This window comes from Stegodyphus dumicola, chromosome 7, assembly GCF_044657685.1.
Source record: "Stegodyphus dumicola isolate Sdum_Otavi_A_Nest chromosome 7, ASM4465768v1".
NCBI lineage: Eukaryota > Metazoa > Arthropoda > Arachnida > Araneae > Eresidae > Stegodyphus > Stegodyphus dumicola.
The window spans coordinates 139,067,561-139,094,268 of NC_140774.1; the positions used below are offsets into that span (position 1 = coordinate 139,067,561).

General features: G+C 33.0%; 1 pseudogene across 1 annotated transcript in view; it reads right to left on the reverse strand.

The window, feature by feature from the left end:
- The window catches only part of LOC118200399 (sterol O-acyltransferase 1-like), a 56,757-nt pseudogene that overhangs the window by 16,028 nt on the left and 14,021 nt on the right, over positions 1-26,708 (reverse strand). Inside the window, exons 2-7 of the transcript XR_015042388.1 lie at positions 23,752-23,870; positions 23,016-23,078; positions 16,630-16,737; positions 10,003-10,154; positions 7,986-8,113; positions 3,217-3,292 (exon numbers count right to left, since the gene is read on the reverse strand). The product of XR_015042388.1 is annotated as a sterol O-acyltransferase 1-like (transcript). The remainder of the gene's footprint in view (positions 1-3,216; positions 3,293-7,985; positions 8,114-10,002; positions 10,155-16,629; positions 16,738-23,015; positions 23,079-23,751; positions 23,871-26,708) is intronic.

A 26,708-nucleotide genomic window follows, 5' to 3' on the forward strand; every position in this document is an offset into this window, starting at 1 on the left:
TCATATGCATATATAAGTAGTGTATAGGCCGTCCAGACGATAAAGTGATTGGGGAAGCGAAGGAACAGGGTTCTAATCGTGCAGAAAGCATAGATGCTTGTAAATGTATAGCGTTTTTGCTGCATTGACACTCTAATTATATGGTGAGTCGAAAGTTCTTTCGTGTGGTTTGTGGAAGGAAAGAGGGTTAAACATCGGGGGATAAAAACACTTGCCTGGCGGTTCCATAAACAGTGGGAAGAGCATTTCTACGGTCGACCGAGGGGGACTGGTATAAGTCCTAGAACCGATGGTGCTAATAGCTCGGTTGGTTCGAGTATTCTGGATAATGTCCTAGGCGACGGGCAGCCTGCGTAGTACTGATGAGAAGCATTTAGATAACCAGTCAGACTCCCAGGTTAACACGGTGTCTGTAGTTTGCCTTCACCCTTGGTCCTCGAGATTTTCATGAGAGAGTTCATATTTTAAAAGTCTGATTGAGGGATTGAGACCCCCTTGGCGTAGTAAGAAGAGTTTACCATTTCTGTTGTAAAAGGTAAACTCTTTTTCTATGAACAACGTCCGGCTCTCCCGCTTAATACGGAAATTGTCCCCAGGTTGTCGCCTTAGTTGCACTTTATTGCCGGAAAGTTTAAGCAAATATTAATTGATACCAATTAAATATGTACTTGCTTAAGCAGTACGTATATATAAATTAGAACGATACTAATTAAAAATTAAACATTAAAAATATTCAAGTATCTAAATAAGCGTGGAGTTTCATAAATTATATTAACTAAAATTTTAATTCTATTTTAACATAATTACAAGCTACCTTATGGATAATATAATCTTAACTAAGTATGTCAGAAAATGTGTTCATAAGAATAGCCTTTACTTCTGGAATTTTTAAACATATTGTTGCGTGCGTACGGGTTCGTTATGAAATAAATGCACAAGTCCGATGAAAAATGAACAAAAATTTATTATTATCACAACAAAAATGCTTAAATTTTCTCAAATTATCATGCAGTATTACAATATCTCACAATAGTTATCTTTTAACTACTCAAATGTCCAATAAAACGTAATTCAAAACAGCTAAAGAACGCTAATCCGCGAATTCGCTACAATCAACAACAGTAGTTTTCTAAACAACAACAAACTAAGCAACTACTACAAACTGAGATGTTTTCCTCCTTTTATAAGATTTTAAAATCACGCGCTAGAATTTTCCAGCACTTTCTCGAAATCAAAAAGAGATATTTATTTATTTAATGCACGCGCTCTTGTATTTTCAATTTTTCCGGCTTAGCTTTCTTTTAATATTCGTCACGCGCTGCACTGCGCGAGAAATAAAACCATTTAATTTATAATTGAACTAACATTAGCTTTTTAAATACCAAATTCGTAACAATATTTAAAAATCGAAGGCTAGATCCAGTTTTGGACATCAAAGTTAGTGTACGTTCATTGCATTGAATTTGCTGAGTTTTAAAAATAGCTTTGTGCTAATTTCCTTCAAGAAATCTTATATTTCAAAGAGCTGTTTCAGGTTTCTTTGTTTAATTAAAAGCTAGATTTTACCTATAACTCGAAAAATTATTAATGTATGATTATGAAACTGCTTCTATTTTAGATTACGACGTCTAAGTTTTCTAATTAATCTTTAGTTTGGACATTTTTATTTAAGCTCTGAAATTTCGCTTTTCTTTTAGTTGCTAGCTTCAAAATTTAATTTCCAGATACATATTTTTTATTACTTGACATAGCCTCAGTGACTTTCTTTGCGTATTATTTCTAATTACTATTTTCTAAATTTCAAATTGCAAATGTGGAATTTTTTCTTATTTAAGTAGCTTTTAATCCTTACAGATTTACTTATATTAAAAACATAAATCATAAAATTTTAAAATGAGTATCAGATTAAAAATATTCATTGCATCTATTACATCAGAAAAACTACACTGCCTTTAGCCAAATGTAGCTGTTCCAGAAGCTATAAACTAAGTAATTTAACACAAATTTTAACAAAAAAGAAGAGAATAGAGTCTTGATGCACTCGAGAATACCGACTTTCGAAATGCAGACATGATGAAATGCCACATGTTTTCGAGATGTGGCAGTGTGTCCAAAATGTAATTCTTGAAATTTTCATCATAGCTACAAAAGTCTATTCTGTTGTTGTTGTTGCTTATCTTCAAAAGTCTGACGAAGACAAACAAAACCTGAAAGTCGGTCGATCTTAAAAAAGTCGAGAGCAAGAAGAGGATTAGAAAATATGTTCTCTTTTGGGAAACCGAAGATACGTTTGGCCGAAGCTTGAGTTTCATGACACTTGGTGCAGGTGTCCAAGACTTTTCTGCCCCCATGGAAAGAAACGCACTTGATGTGGCCGCTTGCAGTTGTGAAAGCGTAGCCCGCGAGCTCCTGTTATAGTATGTAAGGGTTAGAGCCATTCCCGCCCTACTACTCAGATACCAGTGATGGGTGGGGGCGCCAACCGCTTCATGATATTCTTATTGCATTTATTATTATACATTTTTAATAGACTGTAAAATCGAAAGACTAGATATACCAGGAAGAAAACACCGAAATAGGAGAACATTTATCGAAGCAAGAACAAATTAAAGAATGAAATAACCAAATGAAAAATTTATAAACGTCTAAATCAAACTTTTGAAAAACAGTGTCCTTTCTTGCCCGTTAAGGAGAGTATACACTAAGTGACGACTTAATTATGGCCATCTGGCAGTTTGAAGGAAATTAGCTATGGCGTTACACTGTTGTCGCTAGATGGCTAGGGAAGTATAAGAAAGGAAAACTTAGTTTCTGAAACAGCAGTATAGGTGAAGATTTTGTCAACATATGGAGAAAAAAAGATTTAACAGACTTGTAAAGTCTCGTGTTCTTAGGGAGCATAAATTAAGATTAAAAAAAAAAGACTGTCGAAGAACTATCCTCAAACCTTGCGAAGTGCAGAAACAAAAATCAAAAGAAGTTTGTATAATACCCTTTTATTTGAACACAATGAAAATAACAATGACCCAACTTGGAACCTAACTTGACTCAACAAAATATTGATAGGGTAAATAACAAAATATTGATGGGGTAAACAACAAAATATTATGGGATAGTAAAGTGGCCGCTTAGTGTAAAATTACAGAACTTCTAATAACTCATGCTTCGATCATTGTCCAAGATACTTTGAGTATGATAATATAATTTTGTTCATACCTTGGTGAGGCTTGAATGTCAATAAACGGGCAGCATTCTCTCTCATAAATGCGTGAGTTTTCATCATCAATCTTAGCTAAATAAAATTCAAAATAATACAAAAGTTAATTAAATATAATTCTGTTTTACATAAAGATAATTAATTTTAATATTACGTTATTAGTAAAGTAAATTATATTTGTAGTTAAAGGTAATTATAAGAAAATTTGTCATAATTGGTCTCAAGTTATGATTAACAATAAATTATAACAATGCTTCTCTAAAACTAAGAACTTAAAATTACTTAAAGGTTTGGAGAACATTCGCAGAAGAATGAAAATACTGTTAAAAATTTAACTTAAGTGGTCCAGTAATTTAGCTTTTAGTTCAGTTATAACTTCCAAGTACAGATAATGTTTTTTACTCCTGAGCTGCTGTTCTACAACGGTTTTGTAAACTGAATTAGTGTAAAATAATCCAATTATTGCGAATAGGATGATATTTTTCAACCATCCCATAAAGCTTATTTTAAAATTCAGTCATGCTGTGAAAATTATGTTTAAAGATTTATTAATGACTAGTTTGAAGTAAATATCTGTGCTACAGGTCACGATACTTGCTAAGATCAGAGTTATTTTATGTAACATGATAGGCAAGCGGCATAGCTCGAAGTTAGGATGTTAACCTTATCTATGAGCTGTTAGAGTATGCATGTTAAACTCGTGACCTGTGAACCGTATGTGGCCCTTGCCTCATTTTTTCGAGGCTATCGGTGCAGTCCAAGGGGAAAAAATGCAAAATTATGACATATCAATAAAAACTGGAATCCTCGAAAAAACGAACACTTACTTCCTAGCTTGTAATTAGTACAAACAAGTTCAAGAAAGCATATTTTGAACAAAAAGGGCGTCATAAAGCTTCAGTATTAGATGACTGAAATCAGAAAACGGCACCACAATTTGGGGAGATACGTAGAGGATGAGCTCTTCCCTTTTTCTTCTCTTGTATAAACTAATATGCCAGCATAGCTACAGATCAGAATTTTTAAAACATTCAGTTCTACCCTAAATCCATGAAGTAGCATTATATGGGCTTTTCATGTTCGATAGTACACGTCAGTGTGCACTGTTTTTCTGGCTTATGAAAAGGAATAAGTCTCAGCGAAATCCAGGTTAACATGCATTCATCCAATTTCTATTCTGAAAATCCCAAGGGTGAGTAGCATGCCTCAAAATGTCCGAAAGCTAGTTGCAGGATAAAGATGCTAGGTGTCGGGAAAGAACCATATGTATTCACTTACTACCCGGATTTTCCTATACTCCTATTTTTGAAGAACTGCGACATCAGTTAACATTTTGTGACCTACTTTTTAATTGCATCATTAAGTATGAAAGTGCCTTTTTTTATTTCTTGCGGTGAGCATTGTTGTACACTGATGACTATTGGTCTTTGGTCTTTTATTTGAAATAGTGACCCGTGTGCTTCAGAGCTTGTTCTGTGATTATGCCTTCTTGCTTGTAGAAGTCGTTTGCAAAGCTGTGTAAGAAATGTAGAGAGATTTTTCTGAGCTTCACTAAGTGTTTACCGAAGTTAGTCCTCTCCGATCCTAGCGTATTTCTAATTTCGAGTTAGGATATTTTTGTAATCACATCATAATCTTGTTGCACGAAAAGTACTTTATTTTAGTTTTGCTATCATTTGTTATTATTTTAGAGACCTGCAAGACATGGTTAATAAAGTTTTTACATTCGAGTTTTATCTTGTGTTTGACAGTTAAGTATTACCAGCGACTATAACTCTGCAAGCTTTAATTTAACATATGTGGTTAGTCGTTCTATAGTTAGAGCAAATTCTAAGTCATTTTTCATCCCAGAAGTTATAATATTGTAATATAACCTTTTAGTTTTACCCTTTTAAGTTTTTTATGGTATTATACTCAATAAAAAGTACTTCAAGTTAAATTAGTGTAAAGTAATATGTAATACAAGGCGCACTGCAATTTATATAACGCCACTACGTAACTGTTATTAAACGGCGTCAATGTATGCAACTTTACTCGTACTACAATATGTGACATCCGTAACTATTGCAACTTAAAAGAAATATTAAATGAGCGTGGTCGCAGTATACTCAGAGTCCGAAGGATGTTGCAGAGTTGTTTTTATTAGTGGATACTGAGAATAAAATGGTGTACTTTTAACACTATGTTGACTTCTGAATATAAAAAAACTCAGGTACCAGTCAGGACATTAGCATCGTCGTACGGATCATGTATTTTGTATCATTATAGAAAACCCTGGGGTTGTATATGTTGGTTTAGTATCACATTCTGACAGCAACGGCTCTGAGGCATAATAACAAACACGAACCCGGTTCCTGTTGCCAAAGGGCAGCTTATGCTACCACTGACTGTTGTGGTTTCGGTCATCTGAGTAGGTAGCCTAACGCCCAAGAACGCAGTGTCACAGTCACTGTTGCCTTACCCCGTCGTTGTCTTCGGCACTCGAGGTTTGACGAGCGTTCGGACGGGTTCAAAAAAAGGTGTCCGTTGAGAGAGTTTAGTGCTATATAGAAGGTGGCGTTCCGGGACTGAAGCCCGGGACTCATACGGGGCGTAAAGAATTCTGTCATATCCTCTCTCCGAGGTGATTTTGACTGGCAAACCCACCTTCTACTTAATATGAGGCCTCTTGAGGTGGGCTTCGTTTGTCTTAATTGCAACAAGTTGCAGGAAAGGATAAATAAATTTGATATCACTACACAACAAAACCATACAAAGAATAACCCCAAAAGGGAAAATCAAGGATGTTGTTTTAAATTAAGAACTTGTGAAATGGGTCAATTTTTACTTACGATAAATTTATTTTTTAATATGATTGGTTAATTTTTACATAGTGGTAGTACTTTAAAAGAAAGGAACTGCTTCAGATAAAGAAACTTGTCTGATGTGTTTCTGTTATTTATGCAACAGCACAAACACACTGCACAGTATCCTCACAGCTCCTGAATCATGCGCTTCTCGTTGCTCTTGCTTCTAGAAGACTTTACGACACATGGTCGCCCCCTGTTACCACCTCAGACCTTTATCAAACTGTCACGAAGTCTTAATGTTAAGTGCCCACTGGGCTTTATTTTCATGAGCCGGACAAATGGCGCATTGCGCGATATTTCGGCGATAACTGTGCAGACCAGACCAGACGAGATAAATAAATATATTGGAGGATGAAAGTTTAGTAAAGTTTTCTCACCCTTTTACCCAATCTTTTTTCTGCTTAAAATTTATTCGTTACTTACATGAAAAAAAAAAAAAAAAAAAAAAAAAAAAAAGATTAATTACTTGAATAATAGCATTACTTTGCAATTACCATTTCCCCCCCCTTAACTTCTAGAAAATAATTTCGCGACTTGCCAAACGATACATACATCCAAATCTTTACTTTCTAACTACATGCTATTTTCTTAACGAATCCATTATTAATTCTGATACTTTATAAGGTATTTCTCCCACTTTCCTAGCGTCCTTCGTGGTGTAGTGGTTCTGCACGCTGGGCCGGTATTCCAGAGGTCCGTGGTTTGATTCCCGGCAAAGGCGGTTGCTAATTTTTCATCTCTCTGGCTTCCAAAAATTCCTAATGTCTCTACAACTTTACTGAATTAAAATATTTAAAAGAAAAACCTTTTTTTGTTAATCAAAACATAAGAAATGCGATCTACATACAAACGTGATACTGCTTTCATAGAGCTAAATTAAAGTTTCTGTAGTTTCTAGGAATACTTGCATTTTAATAAACAGCCATGGCGTATGGAGTAGTACGAAAAGTATTGTATCATCCTCAATGATATAGTATGGATTTTCAGAGCTACATTTAGATGTGCGTAAGCATCTAGGCACACTTTTATTCTAAAGACCGACATCATTTCTAAAAATTTGAATATTAATTATCTCAGACAATTGAGAATTCAGTATAAGTAAAATAAATGCTGAAATATTCCCTTTTTCAGTTCCTGTGATAAATAAATGTGTGAAAATGTAAACTTGAATATTAATTATCTTAGACAATTGAGAATTCAGTATAAGTAAAATAAATGCTGAAATATTCCCTTTTTCAGTTCCTGTGATAAATAAATGTGTGAAAATGTAAACTTGAATATTAATTATCTCAGACAATTGAGAATTCAGTATAAGTAAAATAAATGCTGAAATATTCCCTTTTTCAGTTCCTGTAATAAATAAATGTGTGAAAATGTAAACTTGAATATTAATTATCTCAGACAATTGAGAATTCAGTATAAGTAAAATAAATGCTGAAATATTCCCTTTTTCAGTTCCTGTAATAAATAAATGTGTGAAAATGTAAACTTGAATATTAATAATCTCAGACAATTGAGAATTCAGTATAAGTAAAATAAATGCTGAAATATTCCCTTTTTCAGTTCCTGTAATAAATAAATGTGTGAAAATGTAAACTTGAATATTAATTATCTCAGACAATTGAGAATTCAGTATAAGTAAAATAAATGCTGAAATATTCCCTTTTTCAGTTCCTGTAATAAATAAATGTGTGAAACTGTAAACTGTAATAAATAACTGTAATAAATAAATGTGTAAAACTTATAGCTAGCATAAAAGCTAATAAAAGGTTAAAAATCAACAAAATTCTGTAATAAATAACTGTAAACTGTAATAAATAACTGTAATAAATAAATGTGTAAAACTTATAGCTAGCATAATAGCTAATAAAAGGTTAAAATCAACAAAATTCTTTTATCTTTGAAAGAGTTAAAATTACCTGCTCACAAATAACAATGAAGGTGGAAGCTGGTGGTATATTACAATTCAGAACAATCTTAGCTGGTATGATCAGAAACGCCATTTGATAAATAACGAAGAAAAAGCAAAATATTGAATCGTAAAACCCTAAAAATAATTAAAGAAATGAGATTAAAATGAGCCACTTCATATGTACAGTAAAAAATATTAAATTCTATTATTATGAATAATCATGTTTAAAGGTTGCACAATTACGTATAATTAGGATTACAGACTAAAATGCAGAGTTATTGAAGTAAATTTGAACATAGGCTAATTAAAAATATAATATTACTATGAGCTACAGTAGACAGTGGAACCAACATTCTACCGAGAGCTTAGGTGGTATTATGTCACATCCCTGCATATCAAGGATTACAAGACACATCAAATAACTTTGTACGATATTGCTGTCGTTGTGGCTCAGAGTATAATACATAATTATTACGTTATTTCAAATACTAAAGTTACTTTGCAGCAGAATAAGCACGAGGTAGTGCCTTTCTGTTATAAGTTGGAAATACTAAAGGGTTATTTTCACCTTTCTTCTGAGCTGGTATTTAATTCCCGCCTGTGCGAGAACTCGCCAGGCTCATTTTGTAGGATCTAGATTAGTTTATGTGAACAAGAAGAGATAGATCTTTTAACTTCCATCGGGAATTTAGAAGAGTTGGTATAATTATTTATTGGAAAGATGAATAAGTGCAGAGAGAGTGGAGGTAAATATTTGAAATAATGAGATATTTATAGCCCTATTGCGAAAATTTGCTAGTGAATTATATGACATTTAAGTAACTTTCCCGGTACAAATGAAATCTGGAAATAAAAGGAGGAATCCTTACTGGACCAAAAAAGAAAATTATTTTCTGAAACCTAAACTTCAGGTATAGTTTGAAGAAATGCTCCTGGGATAAATTTTAAAGAAATATCTGACAATTTTGATTAAGAAATCTGGAAACTGTGAAAATTATATTCAGGTATAAATATTATAAATTAGGAATTTGATCATGATATTTTATAGAAGTTGCTTTTCTCTCACATCAGAATTATTCCTTAAGCATAGGAAGCTATTTTAGATGAACAATATGGAGGAAAGTTTTATTAAGACTATAAGGTATTTTCTCCCTCATTTTTGCATGCATTAGTGGTGTAACGGTAGCAGATTCGGAGCGTATTTGAGAGGTCTAGGGTTCGAGTCCCGGCGAGGGCATTGCATTTTTCAGCTTCTTGACTTCGAAAAATTCTAAATCACTGTACAGTGGCTCCCTAAAGGTAGTGAACAATGATTTTCAAACCACCAAGATTTGCGACTGGGTCCCCTAATCCCCAGTCTCCCTTTAAAAGGGGAAGTATATAAGGTACCAGATGTGGGCGCAGCCTGACCAACCTAATGTTTTCCCTCCTTTCTGCATGCCTTCGTGGTGTAACGGTTAGCACACTCGGCGCGTATTCGAGAGGTCCAGGTTCGGCAAGGACATTGCTCATTTTTCATGTCTCCTGCTTCCAAATAACCTAATGTCTCTACAAGACATAGAAAGAAGGTAGATTGAAAAATATAGTTACACACATTTTCGTTATGGTAATAGCTATTTGATTCTTTTTACATGAAACATTAAGTTGTTTCTTGATACGATAGAACAGGTTGCCAAATGATAAAAATAAACGTCCTGTTTTTTTAATTCATTTTCTATAAACCTAATTAACCTTTTCTATAAATCACAATATACTATAGTCAATTAAATTTAGGTAACTGACACGTTTTCTGAAGTAAAGTAACTTTTAACTTTTCTAGTTCTTTGCTTTTCTTAAAACTGGTGAGTGACAGCCGAAAATAAATGCGAAAGACTGAAGAAAAATATACATACATTATCATCTACTAGATACTACAAAAGAAAACAAATTGATTTTTTATCTGTTTATTTTGCAATAATTTTAAGACGCCGTTGTAAAATTTCTAATTTATATTTTCTTACGAATGTGAATAAATCTTGACTTACTTCTCTTCCAAATCAGGAATCGGGTATTGCACCAAAATCGAAATACAGGATAAAATATGAAAACAATAGAAAACATCATTCCAAGCCATGTGGCGGTGACTATGTGAAGTTTACCAAATGTCCATAGGAAAATTGATACATCTTTCTTGAATCTGAAAAACATGGTTTTAATGTGTTAGATAATCACATTTTATAAACACGTAAGATGTAATTTTAAATATGAACTTTTCTTTAATTCTGTACTTGAAGTTCACTGAAGACTTCAGACTAAACAATTAATTGAAATCTTTGCTTATCTTTTTATTCCCAGTGTAGGTTTCCATACTGATATTTTTCTTAAATGAGCGGAGTTAATTGTTATTAATTTCCCTCGGTCACCATACAATATAAAATTGTATTCAAGAAATATATGTAATGCTTTACAGTTTTATACATAGTTTTAATAAACATGCATTTAGTAATGCGTAGCCAACTTTAAATGTGAATAATACAAAGAAAATCTCAAAAGATTGCATTAATTTCGTTGTAATACTTTCCGATGACCGATTTTACTCACTTTTGAAAAATCAGTTTATGTAATGGCTGACCGAATATTTTGAATTAAAATATATTGCTGTTGTGTTAATTGAAAAACAGAGAGTTTTGAATTAAAATATATTATTGTCACTGTGTTAATTGAGAGAGCAGAAGAATAGATCATGACTATGCTCCGATTACTTCCATGCTAGATAGATTACTTCGAGAGTTCAAAACAATAGGCTTGATTATCAGAATCGAGGAAAATAACAAAATGCATTTAGATATTCCTTCGACCGAGCAATAGATTTGATTTTTATCTTTTGAAAGGACATCTAGGCTCACACAGGATCAGTAAACAAACGAGGCTACGCCTTTTCCCAACGCTGATGCCATTTACTTCACACAAGTGGGAAAAACGAAGACATAAAAGGAATAGTTACATTTGAGTAGACTAAAGAATTCAGTGACGTCACACAAAAAGCAAACACTGAAGTATAATGAAGTAAACTTTGATATATCAAATAAACGAGGTTGTATAAAACAAGCGAAGTTATATAAACGAACAAAAGTTATATTTTCCTTCCTCAGTAATCATTTTGTGAACAAAGGCCTCCCTTTTGTAAATCAGAAACCTTTTCCTAGATGAATCTGTCTCCACAGTTCTGAATTTGAATCATTGAAATTTCTTTTCCTGGAGTAGTTTTTGTACTATAATTTCTACGATTTCTTACATGGGACTTGAGGCAAAATTTGTCAAATAATATTCAAAGCCATTCCAAACTCCAAAAAGGCTGTCGAAGATGAAATTTCAAGCAATAAAGCAAAGTGTTGAGCATCGATATAAAAAATTTTGAAGCTTCCATATGTCGTTCTCGAAATGCTCGTATTTAATGCCGATTATGCATTAAAAAGTGATGACACAGTATTCAACAGAAAAATGTGTCGAAACTTCCTGTTATATTATAAAGAGACAATTCAGATTATCCACTTTCAAATTTAAGCTAAACAGGAGCATTAGGAACTAGAGTGATATATTTTGAAAGATTTTTCTGTTTCGATTAATAAGAATCTAGCAAACAGTTTATTTAGTACAAATATTGAAATCTTACAGATCCTAAGATCTATAATCTTAATCGAAAATACAACCAGAATTTCCTCTAATTCAAGTATGGCCAGCCTTAGCCTATCGACCATATGTGATCAGACATTTTCTGATAGCCAGTGGGACCAATGATCTCAAATTATGTTTAACAGCTTTTCCTAGTGATCATTATAAATTGCTAAATAGTTAGTTGAAATACATAAAATATCATTAATTTTTAAATGAAATCTTTCATATAACAAGTGAAGACCTGACTAAATGATTGATAAGATTCCAACTTAATCGCTTGGAAATATAAATGTAAAATATGTGGTTTTAAGATTTTCATTAGAAATAATCAAACACGTTATATTAAATTACATAAGATTGTAAGGATCCTAAGTTTTACTAACTTTTATTTTATTTTAAATCTTTACTATCACATCTTATTTTCTACTTCCGGCCAGAATTAAAAGCTTTAACTTATTTATGCAAATTTGTCTTGCTAACGCCAAGTACTTATGTTGTGGTTTTTTGCCAAGCAAGATAGAGGAAGGAGTTATTGGAAGCAAGCCGCTTGCCATTTTAGTGTTACGAGTTTTCACTCGGTTGCTGGTTGCCTTCAAGGCCAGAGGTTTAGTCCTCTTGATAATTTCAAACGTATCGTAGTTTTAGCAGCTCTCCGTACTACATACGGACTTTGTTAAATAACGGCGAATCTTATTGCTAGGCACTTGTATATTAATCCAGAGTTAGTTTTAGTTAGAGTTTTAGTTAGTAGTTTTATATTCTTACGTTCAGACCACAAGTGGTTGGTCTCTGTATTCCGAAGTTCCGGAAATCTCTGTAAAGATAAAAAAATAAAGGGTTTCGTATACCCTTCCTGTGTGTATTGTCTACTTCACAATTTATTGAACATAGCTTGAGTAAGCTCCCTGTTCCGAGTCAGGACAGTTCATGTTTCCAAAGCAAGCCCCGTTGGAAAACAAGTCCTGATAAGATGTTCTTACATTTCATAAATTTAATTTCCGCGCTACTGATTCAGAACGCCCTAATTTTGCAAAAATGTTTTCTTTTTGTAATTTAGGCCAAGAGTCAAACTATTTATGTCATATTGTTAGAAAGGAATATAAACAAATTTAAATATAGAAATATTATTTTTTATTCAGATAATGTTTTATCTTTCCACTGGAATGTTTGCAAATAATTGGAATAATAAAAAAAGAATATTTGTTAAAATTTGGTTATTTCTTCTGCGGTACTACCTATCGACAATGATAACTACATTCCACATCTCTTTCCAATTGATTGTTACATAATTCTTCTTTAAGTTGTTAATTAATTGCTGCTTGGTTAAGAATTATATATTTTACATTTTCCATGTAACATTGAACTCGCATTCGGTTCATTAGTTTCCAGGCACCAGTCCAGTATGACAAGTGGGTCAAGAAAATGAAATTTTAGTGAAATACGTTGGAATTTTATGACAAGTGGACAGAATTATACTTCTCTTTTTTTAAAAAAAAGATGAAAAGTTTTTAATTTAAATTCCGATCTTAGAAGCTAAGATTAAAATCTCAAGTTCATGAGCTGCTGAAAAACAAATCCTGATAAACCTGCTGAAAAAAAATTCTTTACATTTCAGCATTCTGTATTCAAACAAGTACCTTGTAACGCCAAATATACTACAAACTTTTGACCTCTTGACTAAGGTCAACTAGTGTGGTGATGTCGATCACTGTCTCGAGCGCCGAAAAGAGAAAAGTTTGACCTTTATAGAGAAAGATTTGACTTTGTCTGTCTATAGACTTTCGCAATACCTATCTGGGATTTAACTAATCTTAATTTGCTGTCTTGCAAGTTACTTTAGGCATTACACTGATTCCGTTGGTGAGTTTCCTCTATAGAATAGCTAAATATTTCAGATTAACAGATACAGAAATAAGGTAACTTAAAATTTATTCTACTTCACCACTTAAGAGGGTTAAATTAATATTATACTACACAAAAAAGGTACCAGTCACCTAGATCTGGCTGAAATACAAGCTTCTTTAAACTGTTTTATTTAAACAAAAAATCTAATTTATTCTGCCACTAACTATGAAGATCATAATTTTATTACATGACTGTTGTAGTTTTGAAGGATAATTCTCCTAAAAAGAAAGTATAAGTATAGGGAAAACTATTTTCTACGTGCAGCATGTTATGCCATTTTGGAAGCACTTATTTATGTGAATAGCTATTTTCATTAACGAAGAATACGAAATCTAAATGAGGATAAAAAATAGCAAACGGTCATCTGGGGGGGGGGAAGCAGTGTCTCTGTTTAGTAACAACTCTTGTCAAATGCCTGACAAAGTGTCATAGTAAAAAATAAACATGGACAATGTTCGTGCTAGGTGAATATCATATTTTTATTTGTATTTCCAGGCTTATGACAGAATGTACCCCAAAAATATACTTTTCTGATCATTTTTAAAGAAAAAAATGAAATGATTTAAGTTTTCTGATTTTAAATTTCCACCAAAAAAAAAGGGGGGAGGGATGCAAAAGATTTATTTGATAAAATCTAATGAAATTCCAAACGTTTTTCAGAGTCGTATGAAATAGCTTATTAAAAAGTGAAAAAGATAAAATGTAAAATTTTCAAAAATACCAATGATTTTAAATAAAACTGACAAGTAATCGTGCAGCCTCAAATCTCAGTTTTTATTACCTAAATCCTGCGAAACGAGTTAATGAATTTTAGAACATCCGATGTTTTTAACAATACTGCTTATTAATTTTTGTTGTTGTTATTCTTAAAGCCTGCAACCAGATACCAGCAAATAATGTGGCTTACGGTTTCCAAAAGGCTAACTATTTCTGAAAAGTGCTGCAGAGTTTTTAATTGGGAAGTTTTTTGGATCAAACTAATGGTTTTCTCCGAATGTTTAAGATTTTCACCACCTAGAAATGTCTTAATATTAAAACATACATAGAATAGACAGACATGCCAAATAATTCGCAAAGAAATTCTCCAGTCTCCATTTAAACAGTTCAAGAGTTCTAGCAATGAAATATTATTGTTAGCCCATTTCTTGGCCTTTTTATATTCTTATAGAAACTACATTGCAACGTGTTACAACTACATTGCACTCAGATTTGATTTTGTTAGCTTGAAATGCTTGGTACTTGTGAGAGCTATAAGTAAAAATTCATTAAACGAAGTTTGTGTTTCAATCTTGCACAGAGTTCCCTTTCCGAAGAGTATTTATGCCATTCAAACACCTGGGTTCATATGATGGTCGTAATACTCAAGTCATTTTTTGTATCATATAGAATGCAGGGTAAAAAATATAACAATCCGCATTATATTTAAATGGAGTAGTTTAATGTATATAATTACCGACTACTGTTTTCTTTGTCATCCCATTCCTCTTACAGAGGAATTCCTCTGTAAGAGGAATTGGATGACAAAGAGCGAATGAGTATGTGAATTACTTATTTGTTCTTTGTAATTTCTGTTCATTTGTTATGCATTGGAATGAGTATGTGAATTACTGTCAGTACTATTAATATGCCCTTTGAAAATTAAAGTAACATATCTAAAATAATATAAGTAAAACTACTGAAGAGGGGGGAGACAGTAAACAATAACATGTTCAATACAGTGAAAAATTCACTAAAGAGATAACAAATGACTACAGAAAAGAACTATATGAAATGTTTACGTGATAAGGACTTTTGTTTTTACCGTACGATCCCCAAGCGCACAGATACTTATGGATTGCAGTTCCACGATCTGTTGCTCCGAGTCTCTAAATTATTGCAGCATCAGTCCATGCCATTTGAGACCTAGCAGAGCCGCGATTAAATAATTCATTGCGATTTAGTAGGCTTGGAAGTTTTCAGCGAATTGTAGCCTGAAACTACAACATTTGCATAGCTGTAAGATGCTGCACTCACTTATGCCCCCTCACTTATGGAAATAGCGCCGCAATAAACAGATTTATTTAGACCATTTAAGTATCCATTAGGAGTGTTTCCTAATGGATACTTAAATGGTCTAAATAAATTCATTGAAATAAACATCTGTGCAAAAGCTTTATCTTTAAATTAACACGTCTATATGCGTCATTAAATGCACCATAGTGGGCAATGACTCCTATGCAATAGCTTCAAAGCGAGCTGAAACATTGACGATCTTGCTTACGTTTCGGGAATTGCAGACGTTATTGCATCATATGCAATCTGTAACACATGAAAATTAAGTTGAAGAACACCCCGGAAAAAGCGTGGATGTCTGTAAGCGTATAGAGTCTGTGCGGTAAGGGAACAAGGCAAGGGGGCACACAATGAGCCGAAACTCCTTTTGAGAGATTGATTGGTAGCGGACCGCCCTGCGGGATGTTCTTCCTCAAAGTTGGGGCGGAATTGCACAGATAGTGCTGAAGGGCTATACCTGCACGACCGATGGTGCAATCTCTTCACAACCAATAGACTATACCTGCTCTTCCGCTCATTTCTAAGTGTACCTGTATCTAAACCTTATAAATTATCTTATTACATTTCTTAAATCTTAGGCTGCGTTTATAAAACCGGTATGTTTTTCAGAAAAGTAATTTAAGTTAAAAGACATAAACTTATTTTTAGGCGAATGGGATAAATAAGAATAAAATCTGTAATTTACGACTTAAATTTATTATTTAGAATTTTTTTTTTTATGAAAAAGAAAAACTGCTAGCGTTTAGTTAATAACTAAAAACTAAATTCACTATTTTAATAATTTTTATTTAAGTCGTAAAGAATCTGTTAAAAGCTGATGCTAAGGTGCACATTGGGAAAAGTCAGCGTAAAGACCTTTTTTTCAAATGATAAATAATATATAAATTTGTTTCATATTTTGAACAAAAAAATTCAACATTTTTCAACTAACATTTAAAAAATAAGAAATAAAACAACTGTGAACATTTGAATGATGCTCTAATTAGAAACGAAAAAAGGCGGATTTGAACTATTTGTATAGTAAATTATTTGATACTTACTTCTGGGAATAAAAAAATTAGTAAATAATGATATTCAAATACATAAGGACAAACACAGCCAGGCTAATGGTGAACACAGATCTGAAATGGTACACTTCCAAAAGATTTCTGAAAGCAAAAATGAATAAGTATCAAAAGAAAAAATTCAGCATAATTAGTAGATGGTTACATAACAAAGCTTTTCGTGCACGCTTTTGAGAAATATTAAGCAAGTGACTAAAACTAATAAAGTATAAAATATTAATTGGCAACAGCTTTTAGATTAAGGAATAAATCGTTGTATGCTGCAGTCAAAAACTTTTTGAATTCAAAATGGCTCATGTAAATAAATCATGGATAGAATGTTATGTTTTTACACTTTCAGAAAAAGTATTCTCCTCTTTTTAATGCAAAAGTGATATAAAAACTGCTATGGGGAAAAAAAAAAAAAAAAAAAAAAAAAAAAAAAAAAAACACCATTCATGACAAAAGAAAAAAATCTGATGTGTACACCACATGACTTCCTTGTACGGAATATTAAATTATACGCATTTTTTCTTGCATTTCATTTAAACTTATTAGATTGAATTAAATCTACTTCGCCGACAGAGCATAAACCACAATACAATAAATGCATTCTTTAAAATTCACTCTAGTATTTGTTTACCATAGCAACACTCTGGCGCTAGATTCACTTAACAGTATTATATTTCGTTCATATTATAACTCATAATGCACAAAATTTACATCATTGAAAGAATAGAATTATCTAACCGTTGCCACATGTGCTATTCAAATACTATAATAAAGCTAGAAAGCATAAAACAAATTAAGCAAACAAAACAAAAAAGAAACAGTTTTTCACAGACGATTGAGTATTTCTCATTCAATTAATTCAGTTCTCACTTCGCGACAAGGCAAAAATACATAAAAACTTAAAATATCTATATTAATAATTACGAAGTAAATCTTAAACACTTATTTCCTCGAAAAAATTCCAGAAATGATTAAGCATGATTTAATTGGCAATAATAAATGAAGACGCTATCTTTGTTGTTGCGAAACTAAGTTTCTCTAGATTGGCAACAAATCCACTAGTCTGCTGTTTCAAATGTAAACAATCAATGGCCGCAAAAAAAAAAAAAAAAAAAAAAAAAAAAAAAAAAAAAAAAAAAGACTTTTATAACAAGGCTTAAGTTAGCTCCGAGTTTTCCAAGCTGTCAATAATCTGAGTGATCTTTGTCACCAGATAACGTTGTTTTACCATAAACTTGCAGAAGGCTTGTGTATAGTTACTAGGAATTCAAGGCCGTGTTCTCTGGTAAGTGGGCAGATGGTAAGATAATGGTCTAGGATACAGTTAATTGACAGGATATTAAAAGTAAGATAAGAGGATGGGAAGAAATTCCCATGGTAATTTCTACTATTTGTTTTGTGGTATGGGCCAAAGAAGTGTGCTAGTGTGTCAGCACCTCACCGCTCTAAAACTATGGAGAACTTCCTTGCAGAAAGATGACTTGATCAAATAATGATTCCCGCAGGAATGACTGTACATCTCCGAATTCTTGATATTGCAATAAACAAGCCAGAAATTTATGACTACACGTGAAGCCTAAGCTACAAGAGGTCGTTACTTGGTTGAAGATTGCATTCGAAAAAAATAACGGACTAGGTTGCCAATGCCTTACGAGCAGGATATATAGACAAGAAGAACTCATTTGAGAAGAGTTCTAATGCTCAACAGCTATTGCCAGGACCAATGGTCTTAGAGAAAATAAGATCTAAAAAAAAAAAAAAAAAAAAAAAAAAGGCCGGAATGCGTGATTTAGATCTTTATAACGATGTTCCAGAACAAGACGATATGGCTGTATTGAAGTAAATTATTTTGTTCATTTTTTAATGGTTCTTGAAAGTTAATAAGTGTATATTCTGAACCTGGAGAAATGTGTTTCTTAAACATGAAGAAATGTTAATTATTATGCATGAAAAATAATACATAGCCTGAAAATAAGCCCTAGCATGTCTTTTTGCAATAAAAAAAAATTAATACAAGACCAGTCTTATTTTCGAGAAAACACGGTACCCTAAAAGAATATAACCTTTAAATGCGTTTAAATTTTCCGTGAATGGATCTTGCTATTATGTTTAACTTCATGCCGATATAGGTATTTCAGTACTTAAAACAGCTGGATGTTCCTTAATTTTAAAGACCGTTTTTTTCTTTCTTCTTTTCCCTTTTTCTATCTCTTTTTTATTATTATTTTTAGTTAGTAATCTTATTTTCAGAGGCCGCCTATTCGATTCTGTGGCCTGGGTGTGCGTACCATTTGCCGGATTTACGAAATTTGTGGAATGATTAACAGTTTGATGCACATAATACCCATGCCTGCCGCAAAATCAATGTGCCCGCCATTCATCAGAGTCATAATAAAAGTTGTTCCATTTGCCACGTGTTTCTTAATGAGCGGCATCAGAATCTCCGCTGATCTGTTGTTTGCTGTGAACATGTTTTTGATGAAGGCAGTTATCCTTCTGAGATGCACAACTGCAGATAAGCATTTGTCTCCGACAATTTCCTTAATTAAACGAAAATAATTCTATCTATTCATTGTTAAAAAAATTCAGGAAAGGTAGCATAAAAATCAGACAAAATACTAGTAAATAAGTGAAGAATAATTTACACATGAGAGACTAGCGATGAGTGTGATATTACAACGTGCAAAATTACGAACAATGTAACAGCAATGTAAGGAACCAAAAAGAACGTAAGAGAAACGGATGCTACCTCTGGAACAAGGGAATCCATTGGGTTACCAGGTTTGAAATATTATCACTATTTTTGGCGATGTTTACATTTACCGGCTTTTCTGCGTAAGTGCTCCCTAACAAAAGTTCATGCCAAAAATTATTCAAAAAACATCTTCCATTGAAGAACTGGATTTTCTAGAGGCATTTCACTTTCATAAAAATCTTTCTGTTCTAGTTAACGATCCTAATTCCAATCCAAATTTGCCTTCGGCCTTTAAAGAAATTATGTTTTAGTTCTGGTTTCACCAACAGATGGCGCCACTTGCTTATTCTTGTCCAGGCTTTCTTATCTTATCTAATCATTTTTTCCTATCTTGTTCATCTGCGGTTTTGCAGCTGAGGATGGTGGTTCGGTAAAACCATCGAAACTAGTCCTGTGGAAATTTTGTAAATATAACGCTGATTTTTGTTGTTTGTCTTCTGAATTAGTATTCATAACAGGTTTGAGAAAGCTTTAAAGAACGTAAAAGAGAAAAACAAGAGAATTATGCAGATATTTTGAACAATACAAAATTAAACAAAAGGAAGTCAATCACTACAAAGGGAAATGTACATTTCTTTTTTTTTTTTTTTTTCTTTTTCTTTTTTTTTTTTTCTTTCTTGTACAGTGGAACCTCGAGATACGAGTTTAATTTCGTTCCAGCAGAGCTCGTATAGCGAATTTCTCGTATCTTGAAACAAACTTCCCCATTGAAAATAATGGAAATCCAGTTAATCCATTTCGTACCCCCAAAAATCTTATTACCATCTCATCTTCAGTCGACGTACCCGGTGTTTTTCGGTGAAAGTCCAAGTACAGATTCTTAGCCTTAGCGCAAATGATAGCTTCCGACACCGAACCCCTTTTAACTGCTTCTCGTTAATCCACGCCAACAATAGCTTCTCAGCATCTTTTAGGAGTTTTGGACGCTGCTTGGAAATAACGGTAACTCTTTTGGCCACATCAAGTTTCTTAATTTCTTCCTTCTTCAGAATAGTGCATATCGTCGATGTCGAACGGCCATAAGTGTTCGCCAATTCCATCACTCGTACGCCACGTTTATGTTTATCTGGGATTTCTTTCTTAATTTCAACGGCTATGACTTCCTTCTTTTCTTTGCAGAACTATTTGAGGCAACAATCTTCTTGGGAGGCATCGTGAAATATTTATTTTCACGTTAAATGTAAAAAAAAATTAAATCGCATAAATTTGTGGATCAAAGCACACCGAGTGATCTGACGAAGCTATTCCCCGAGTCGACATGCATACCAACAGCCTGGCTCGCTACTCGAGTCATTGCTCGTATTCAGAGACGAATGTTTGGCTACTTTCCTCGTATCTCGAATTTCTCGCATCTAGAGGTGCTCATATCTCGAGGTTCCACTGCACAAAGTAAAGGAAGTATTTTAATGGCGAAAAGTTTTGAGTATCATATATCAAACGAAATATCCATTTTGACCGTTCCTGAGTATATTTTTACTATTTTTCGGGGTCACATTCGTACGTACATACGGAATAGAGGACTCTGTTTTCCGAAACCTGATTGTAAAATGGACTTTTTTGTGACTTGTGCACTTACGTATGTATATGTAAGATAAAAAATATGAAAGCAAACTTCTAAATTTAATTCACTATAACCTCTTTTATTTTCTATTTCATTTGGGAACCTCATCTATCTGTCTTAAAATCAGCGTTTAAGTCTAAACTGCGTCATTCAAATTAATCATGCGATCTTACGTAACCCTTAATGCAGATGCCTCTTGACCAATCACCCAATTGCAAACCAAAACTTTTCTCTTCTTCTGTCTCCATCCTGTACAATTACGCACTTCAGCTTCTGTCTCTGCTTTGCTTGGATGTAATTTTGCTATGCTGCTTGCTATTACAATATCAAAAATGTAAATATTCTTGAATAGGCACAACTCGAGTGCCAAGTGAACTGTGGCCACAAATATCAATTGCAAATAAAAATAAAATTAAAACTGCCAAGTTTTTTAGATACTGACGAAGCCAGCACATAAACTACCAATCAGAACTCTTCAATATGGATCTAAGTACGCATCGACGGTGTTTCGGCTTTTCCTTTCCTTGCTTTTATTATGCCATATATACCTCGGATAACTCAAAAACGGTTAACCGTGGAACATTGGAGTTTTGTAAACGGGACTATTATAACACCTAGTTGTGCACTTCCCGTTTTTATTGCAATCAACAGTACCAAAGGTAATATATATATATATATATATATATATGTGATGTACCAGCTTTAGTCGTAGCTTAAATTATCAGACGATAAGTTAAAAAAAAAAAAAAAAAAAAAAAAACAGGATCCATTTATTATTATTCAGGAGAATTAGCAGCTACAAAATCAGATATCCGGAGTAAATAAAAAGAATTACTAATAACTTTTTGTATGAAGTTTACTGCATCGTAACATTTAAGAAAAAGGCCCCCGATATTCTTTTGCGAGTCCTTTTATAGCCTCTAGAAAGGCGGAGCTTCCAAGAAATGACGTCAGCCTCGTCAGCCAATCCAGTTCGCTTTAAATATCTCCAGAACATTCTAAAACTGTACGTGTAGAAAAAGGCGGGAAAACAACTTGACTACGGGGCTGTGGATTTAATTCCAAGTACTTTCAAGTAAGAAACCGCCGCCATTAAAAATGAAAAGAACATACAGTTAGAATTTTAAGTGTATTCTGACTATGGAAATTTATTCTTACAAATATATATATATATTTGTGGTTATGCATATATATATATATATATATATATATATATATATGTTGTGGTTATGCATATATATATACATATTCATAACCATCCCTTTTACCCAGTATAAAAGTCTTTACTCGGCCTTTATTTTCACAATAGTTGGTCGTAGTCATATACTTTCAGTTATAGAAGTGTTTCAAATCACGAAAACAGTCATGGTTTAGCAATGTAAAAAAAAAAAAAAAAAAAAAAAATTTCGACAAATAACGAAATCAAACTTTTAATGCGTTTCCCGGTTCCTATACTTATTATGTAGTATTCCATTTATATCCGTTATTTAAAAATAAAATTGTAAGAAATTTCACTACCGTACATCAATAATCGACCGGGATACTTAATTTTAAAATTTATGTCATTTTCAACTTGCCTTGAGGTATCAGTTAATTAATCTAGAATATTTCGGGGAAATAAGTTTAAATGAAGTGCAGCAAAAAATACGTATAATTTAGTAGGCGTGCAAGGAAGTCATGTGGTTTTTTATTCATGTGAATAATCCGTAAAGACTATTTAGAATTACTGAAGTTAGGAAACAGGAAAAAAAATTGTGCAATGCCGTCGCCGGGCTCGAAAGAAGGACATACTGATTACTCGCCGAACACGTTTACCAGTTTTACTAGGAGGGCATGCTGTAAGGAGAGAAACCTTACAGATTATGCTGTACAATAGTACCCCGTAATAAATTTCCACTAAAGATATTGCATTTCATAATTTTTTTAAAAAATTGAATTCTTTTATTGCTTCTTTATTTCTGAAAAATATGGAGAATTCTTAGGATATATTTTACTTATTGAAAAGGATATTTCGATTAATTTACAGATAATTAAAATTAGAAAATTAAGTCTTACGTCAAAGTAGAATTCCTTATCACAAATTCGCTCTTTTCCTTCTCATTCGTTTTTTCAGCTGCTCTAAAAAATAAAGTTCAATGTTAAAATTCAAAGAAATCGAAATGTAAGATAATTTTTCTCAAAAAGTAAAGAATGACTGTACTATAAAAGTATCATAAATGAAGAGCAAAAATTTATTTATTATTTATTTCCTTGGAAGTTATTTCAGATTTCGGGGTTCTTTGTTCTTGGTCCATATTCATTATTAGGTTGACAGGAGCTTTAAATACTTTCGTATCAGTATTTCTAAAATTGCTACTTCTCAAAACCTAAAGTTAAAATAAACTTGACTAAATAAGTTAAATTTTATAATTTTTTAATTTATAAATTTTTTTAAAAGTTATTAAATGACATTAACAATTATTTAATTAGATGCATTTTTTTAATAATGTGTCGAATATTTAGCAGTAACTAAAATCATAATATGGCCATAGGCATTTTATTTCGGAGGCGCGATAAATGTCCAGTGCCCTCTCCTCTGGATTTCGAAATCCTGACCTTTCGATTACTGGCCGGGAAATGTTTTCTAATTACTCCATGAAGGCACGCTGTCAGGAGGGAGAAAAATCTTACAACAAACAGAAATTAAAGAAATTGCATGTTTATCAAAAATAAACAATATTTCTGTAATGTAAACATATGCTACTGAATGAAGCCTAATTCAAAATTAGTGTTCATAAAAACATATTCTTACCTTGGCATAATTTTGTCTGGAAGGAAATGAAGCACCCTTCCCGAATCCATTTTCATTACCTCTTTTGTCTGACGTCTGTACGCAAGGACAGAATAAAGTACTCCTTATTCCAAAACGGACTGCAAAATAGATTAAAAAGGGATTGTTTAGTGACGTCTGTACGTACATAGGTATGTATCTCATAAAACTAAAAAACGATTAGCCGCAGAACTTTCAGTACTAAAAGTATTGTGATAAGGTGGCATAAAGGTTCTTTATATAGGATGAGTGATTTCAGAGTGCAGTAGTTTTCATATCAGTGGGGAAATCCTGTGCCTTTGTTAATGATTCCGGTTGTAGCCTCGAGGGTCACTTCAGTGGACAAACAGATAAAAGAAGTCTTTTCATCAGGATCAGGAGATGGACACTTTGTTATGTATGAGTGATAGAATCCCCCCCCCTCAGGTCATACACAAAATCAGAGTCAGGGCAAGTAAACACAGGGAGATATATAAGGTGGCTTCCTGAGCAGAGGGAAAAACTTTCCTGTTTGGAGCTCTGAGCATGTTGTCCTACTAAGAACGATCATTCCTCGTGTATAATGCGATACAGCACTTTTCCTGTAACAAAATTCTGAAATTACGGGAGTAAATATATCCAAGTCCCATACTGTCAAGATATGCAACTGTTAAGGTTTTTCATCTTATTAAAATTCATGTTATTGTTAAAACTTAAGTTTGAAGTTCATTTCAACCCTGTGTCACAACACAGGGTTGGCGTAGCGGTTTCGACCACTACACCACAGTGCATATATATATATATATATATATATATATATATACACGCAGACACACCACCCCTTCCCCGGCCTTTATTTTTGCAATCGCTGGTTGTAGACATATACTTCTAGTTATACAAGTGTTTTAAATGACAAAAATGTTCATGTTTGGATGATGTCAAATTTAAAAAAATAAGCTTTGAAAAATAAGGAAATCTAACTTTGAATACTGTCTCTCGATTACTATACTTATATCTGAGAAAGTTTTATACTCGTTATGAAAAAAATGAAATGTTTCAGGTATTAAATTACGTCTAAAGAGGCTTTTATTAACGTTTGTGTGTTACCTTTATTTATTAAAATAATTTATACCCTGTTCTTTGCGCTTAAACTATAAAATTCAGTTCAACAGCACTGACGCAAACTAATTTTAAAATGAGCATATCTTTAGAATTTCCGATACGCAGTTCCGCGCACTGAAGATAAAAAGGTTTCTTTCCTCCCTCCGTAAAGCGTCGCCATCGTTCGCTTTTAAATCGTTGAGTTTGTTAATCAAAAATTCATTTTACAAAATATGAAATCGATAATAAAACAAATTTCAAATTTAGGCTTTTGGATGCCCATATTTGTAGGTACCGTTGTTTTATCACAATGCGAGGAACATACATACATTTATGCAGATTCTTCAAATATAATGCAGGACTCTAACATTTGGTGGCAACAGTTTGAAAAGTGATTCGCCTTTATAGTCATTCAAGGCAAAATCGCAAAACGAAAGCAATAGTCCTTCAGGGACAAAAGCCCTATGGGCTAGTATTTCAAAAAAAAAAAAAAAAAAAAAACAACCCAAGAAGTTTTATTGCCATTACGATAAAAGTTGACCGGGATATTTGATTTCACATTTGCAGTCAAGGAAGTCATATGGTGTCTAGATCAGATTTTTTAAGTTTCACTGTAGTCTAACAGGGGGGGGGGCCAAGAGCGATGCGCAGTGCAGGGAGAAAGTTATGCCACATACGCATGACGTCATGTGGGTGACAGCGTTAGTTCCTGGCGTTTGTTTACTTTCGTTGCATCAACAGTTTGATTTGATTTGTGTTGTTAATTTGCTATTATACCTAGGCGGAAGTGGCAAATTGTGCTATAGCGTTGTGTCAGAATTATACACGTTAATACGTTTTTTTGGCGGAAAACACTCTTTACAACCAGATAAAATATTTATTTTTTTAATGAATTTATGTAGTTTTCATACATAACTGTGATGTAATTTTACATTTATTTTTCAATTTACTGCTATTTTACATTTAAATTGAAAAATTTCTCATTTTAAATAATTTTTTATCATAATCTTCATTTTGTGTATGAGACTTACATCGTAGTGAGATATTTAAACTCAGTGTCATGTTTACCAATACTGAGTACCTGAATGATTAGTTAATAAATTCGCGTATCCAACTTCATTCACATGTTTTGGTTACTTTCTTTACATCCCAAACGTAATTCTATGTATTGAAGCAGCGTCTGGGTTAAGCTTTGCGAACTAAGTAAACTGATACATGCCTCACCGTGAGGAAAGAACAATTTCTCGACCACACTATGATGCAAACATCGAATGAGTGAGTGACATATTTCCTTTAGTGTTATTTAACTGATGCATACAGGTATGTGTGATGTAATTTAATTGATATAACTTACACATGCTTGAACCTGAAGGGAAAAAAAATCTGTGTATAATGCTAGAATACAAATAGCGAAAGAGTAAGTAAGATATTCTGTTCAGTGTATTTAACTGCTGCATATGTTTTAATTTTGATTCCATATAACTTGTTTTTAATTATAAGAGAAAGAAAAATAATTCAATATTAAACACATATTTACAGTATAACAAAAGTATTTTAAGAAACAACCTGATAAAAATACATTAGTAATTAAAAATATTTAATTTGTGTACAGGCTGAATTGAAATTAAGATGTGGTGGTGTATTTAATTATGGCAAAGCACACTAGGGCTATCTGCGTAATAGGTGTGATGCCTTCGTGGAGGACTTTCTCAGGGAAACTGGCTCGTATACACGTTACGCATGAGGAAAACCACGAAAACACCCACGCAGCCAGCCCGTTCGCGGAATTCGAACCTCGGACCGAACTACCAGTGTTCAGCGACTTTACCGCTCGGTCGCTGGTGGGCCAAAACTAAGAT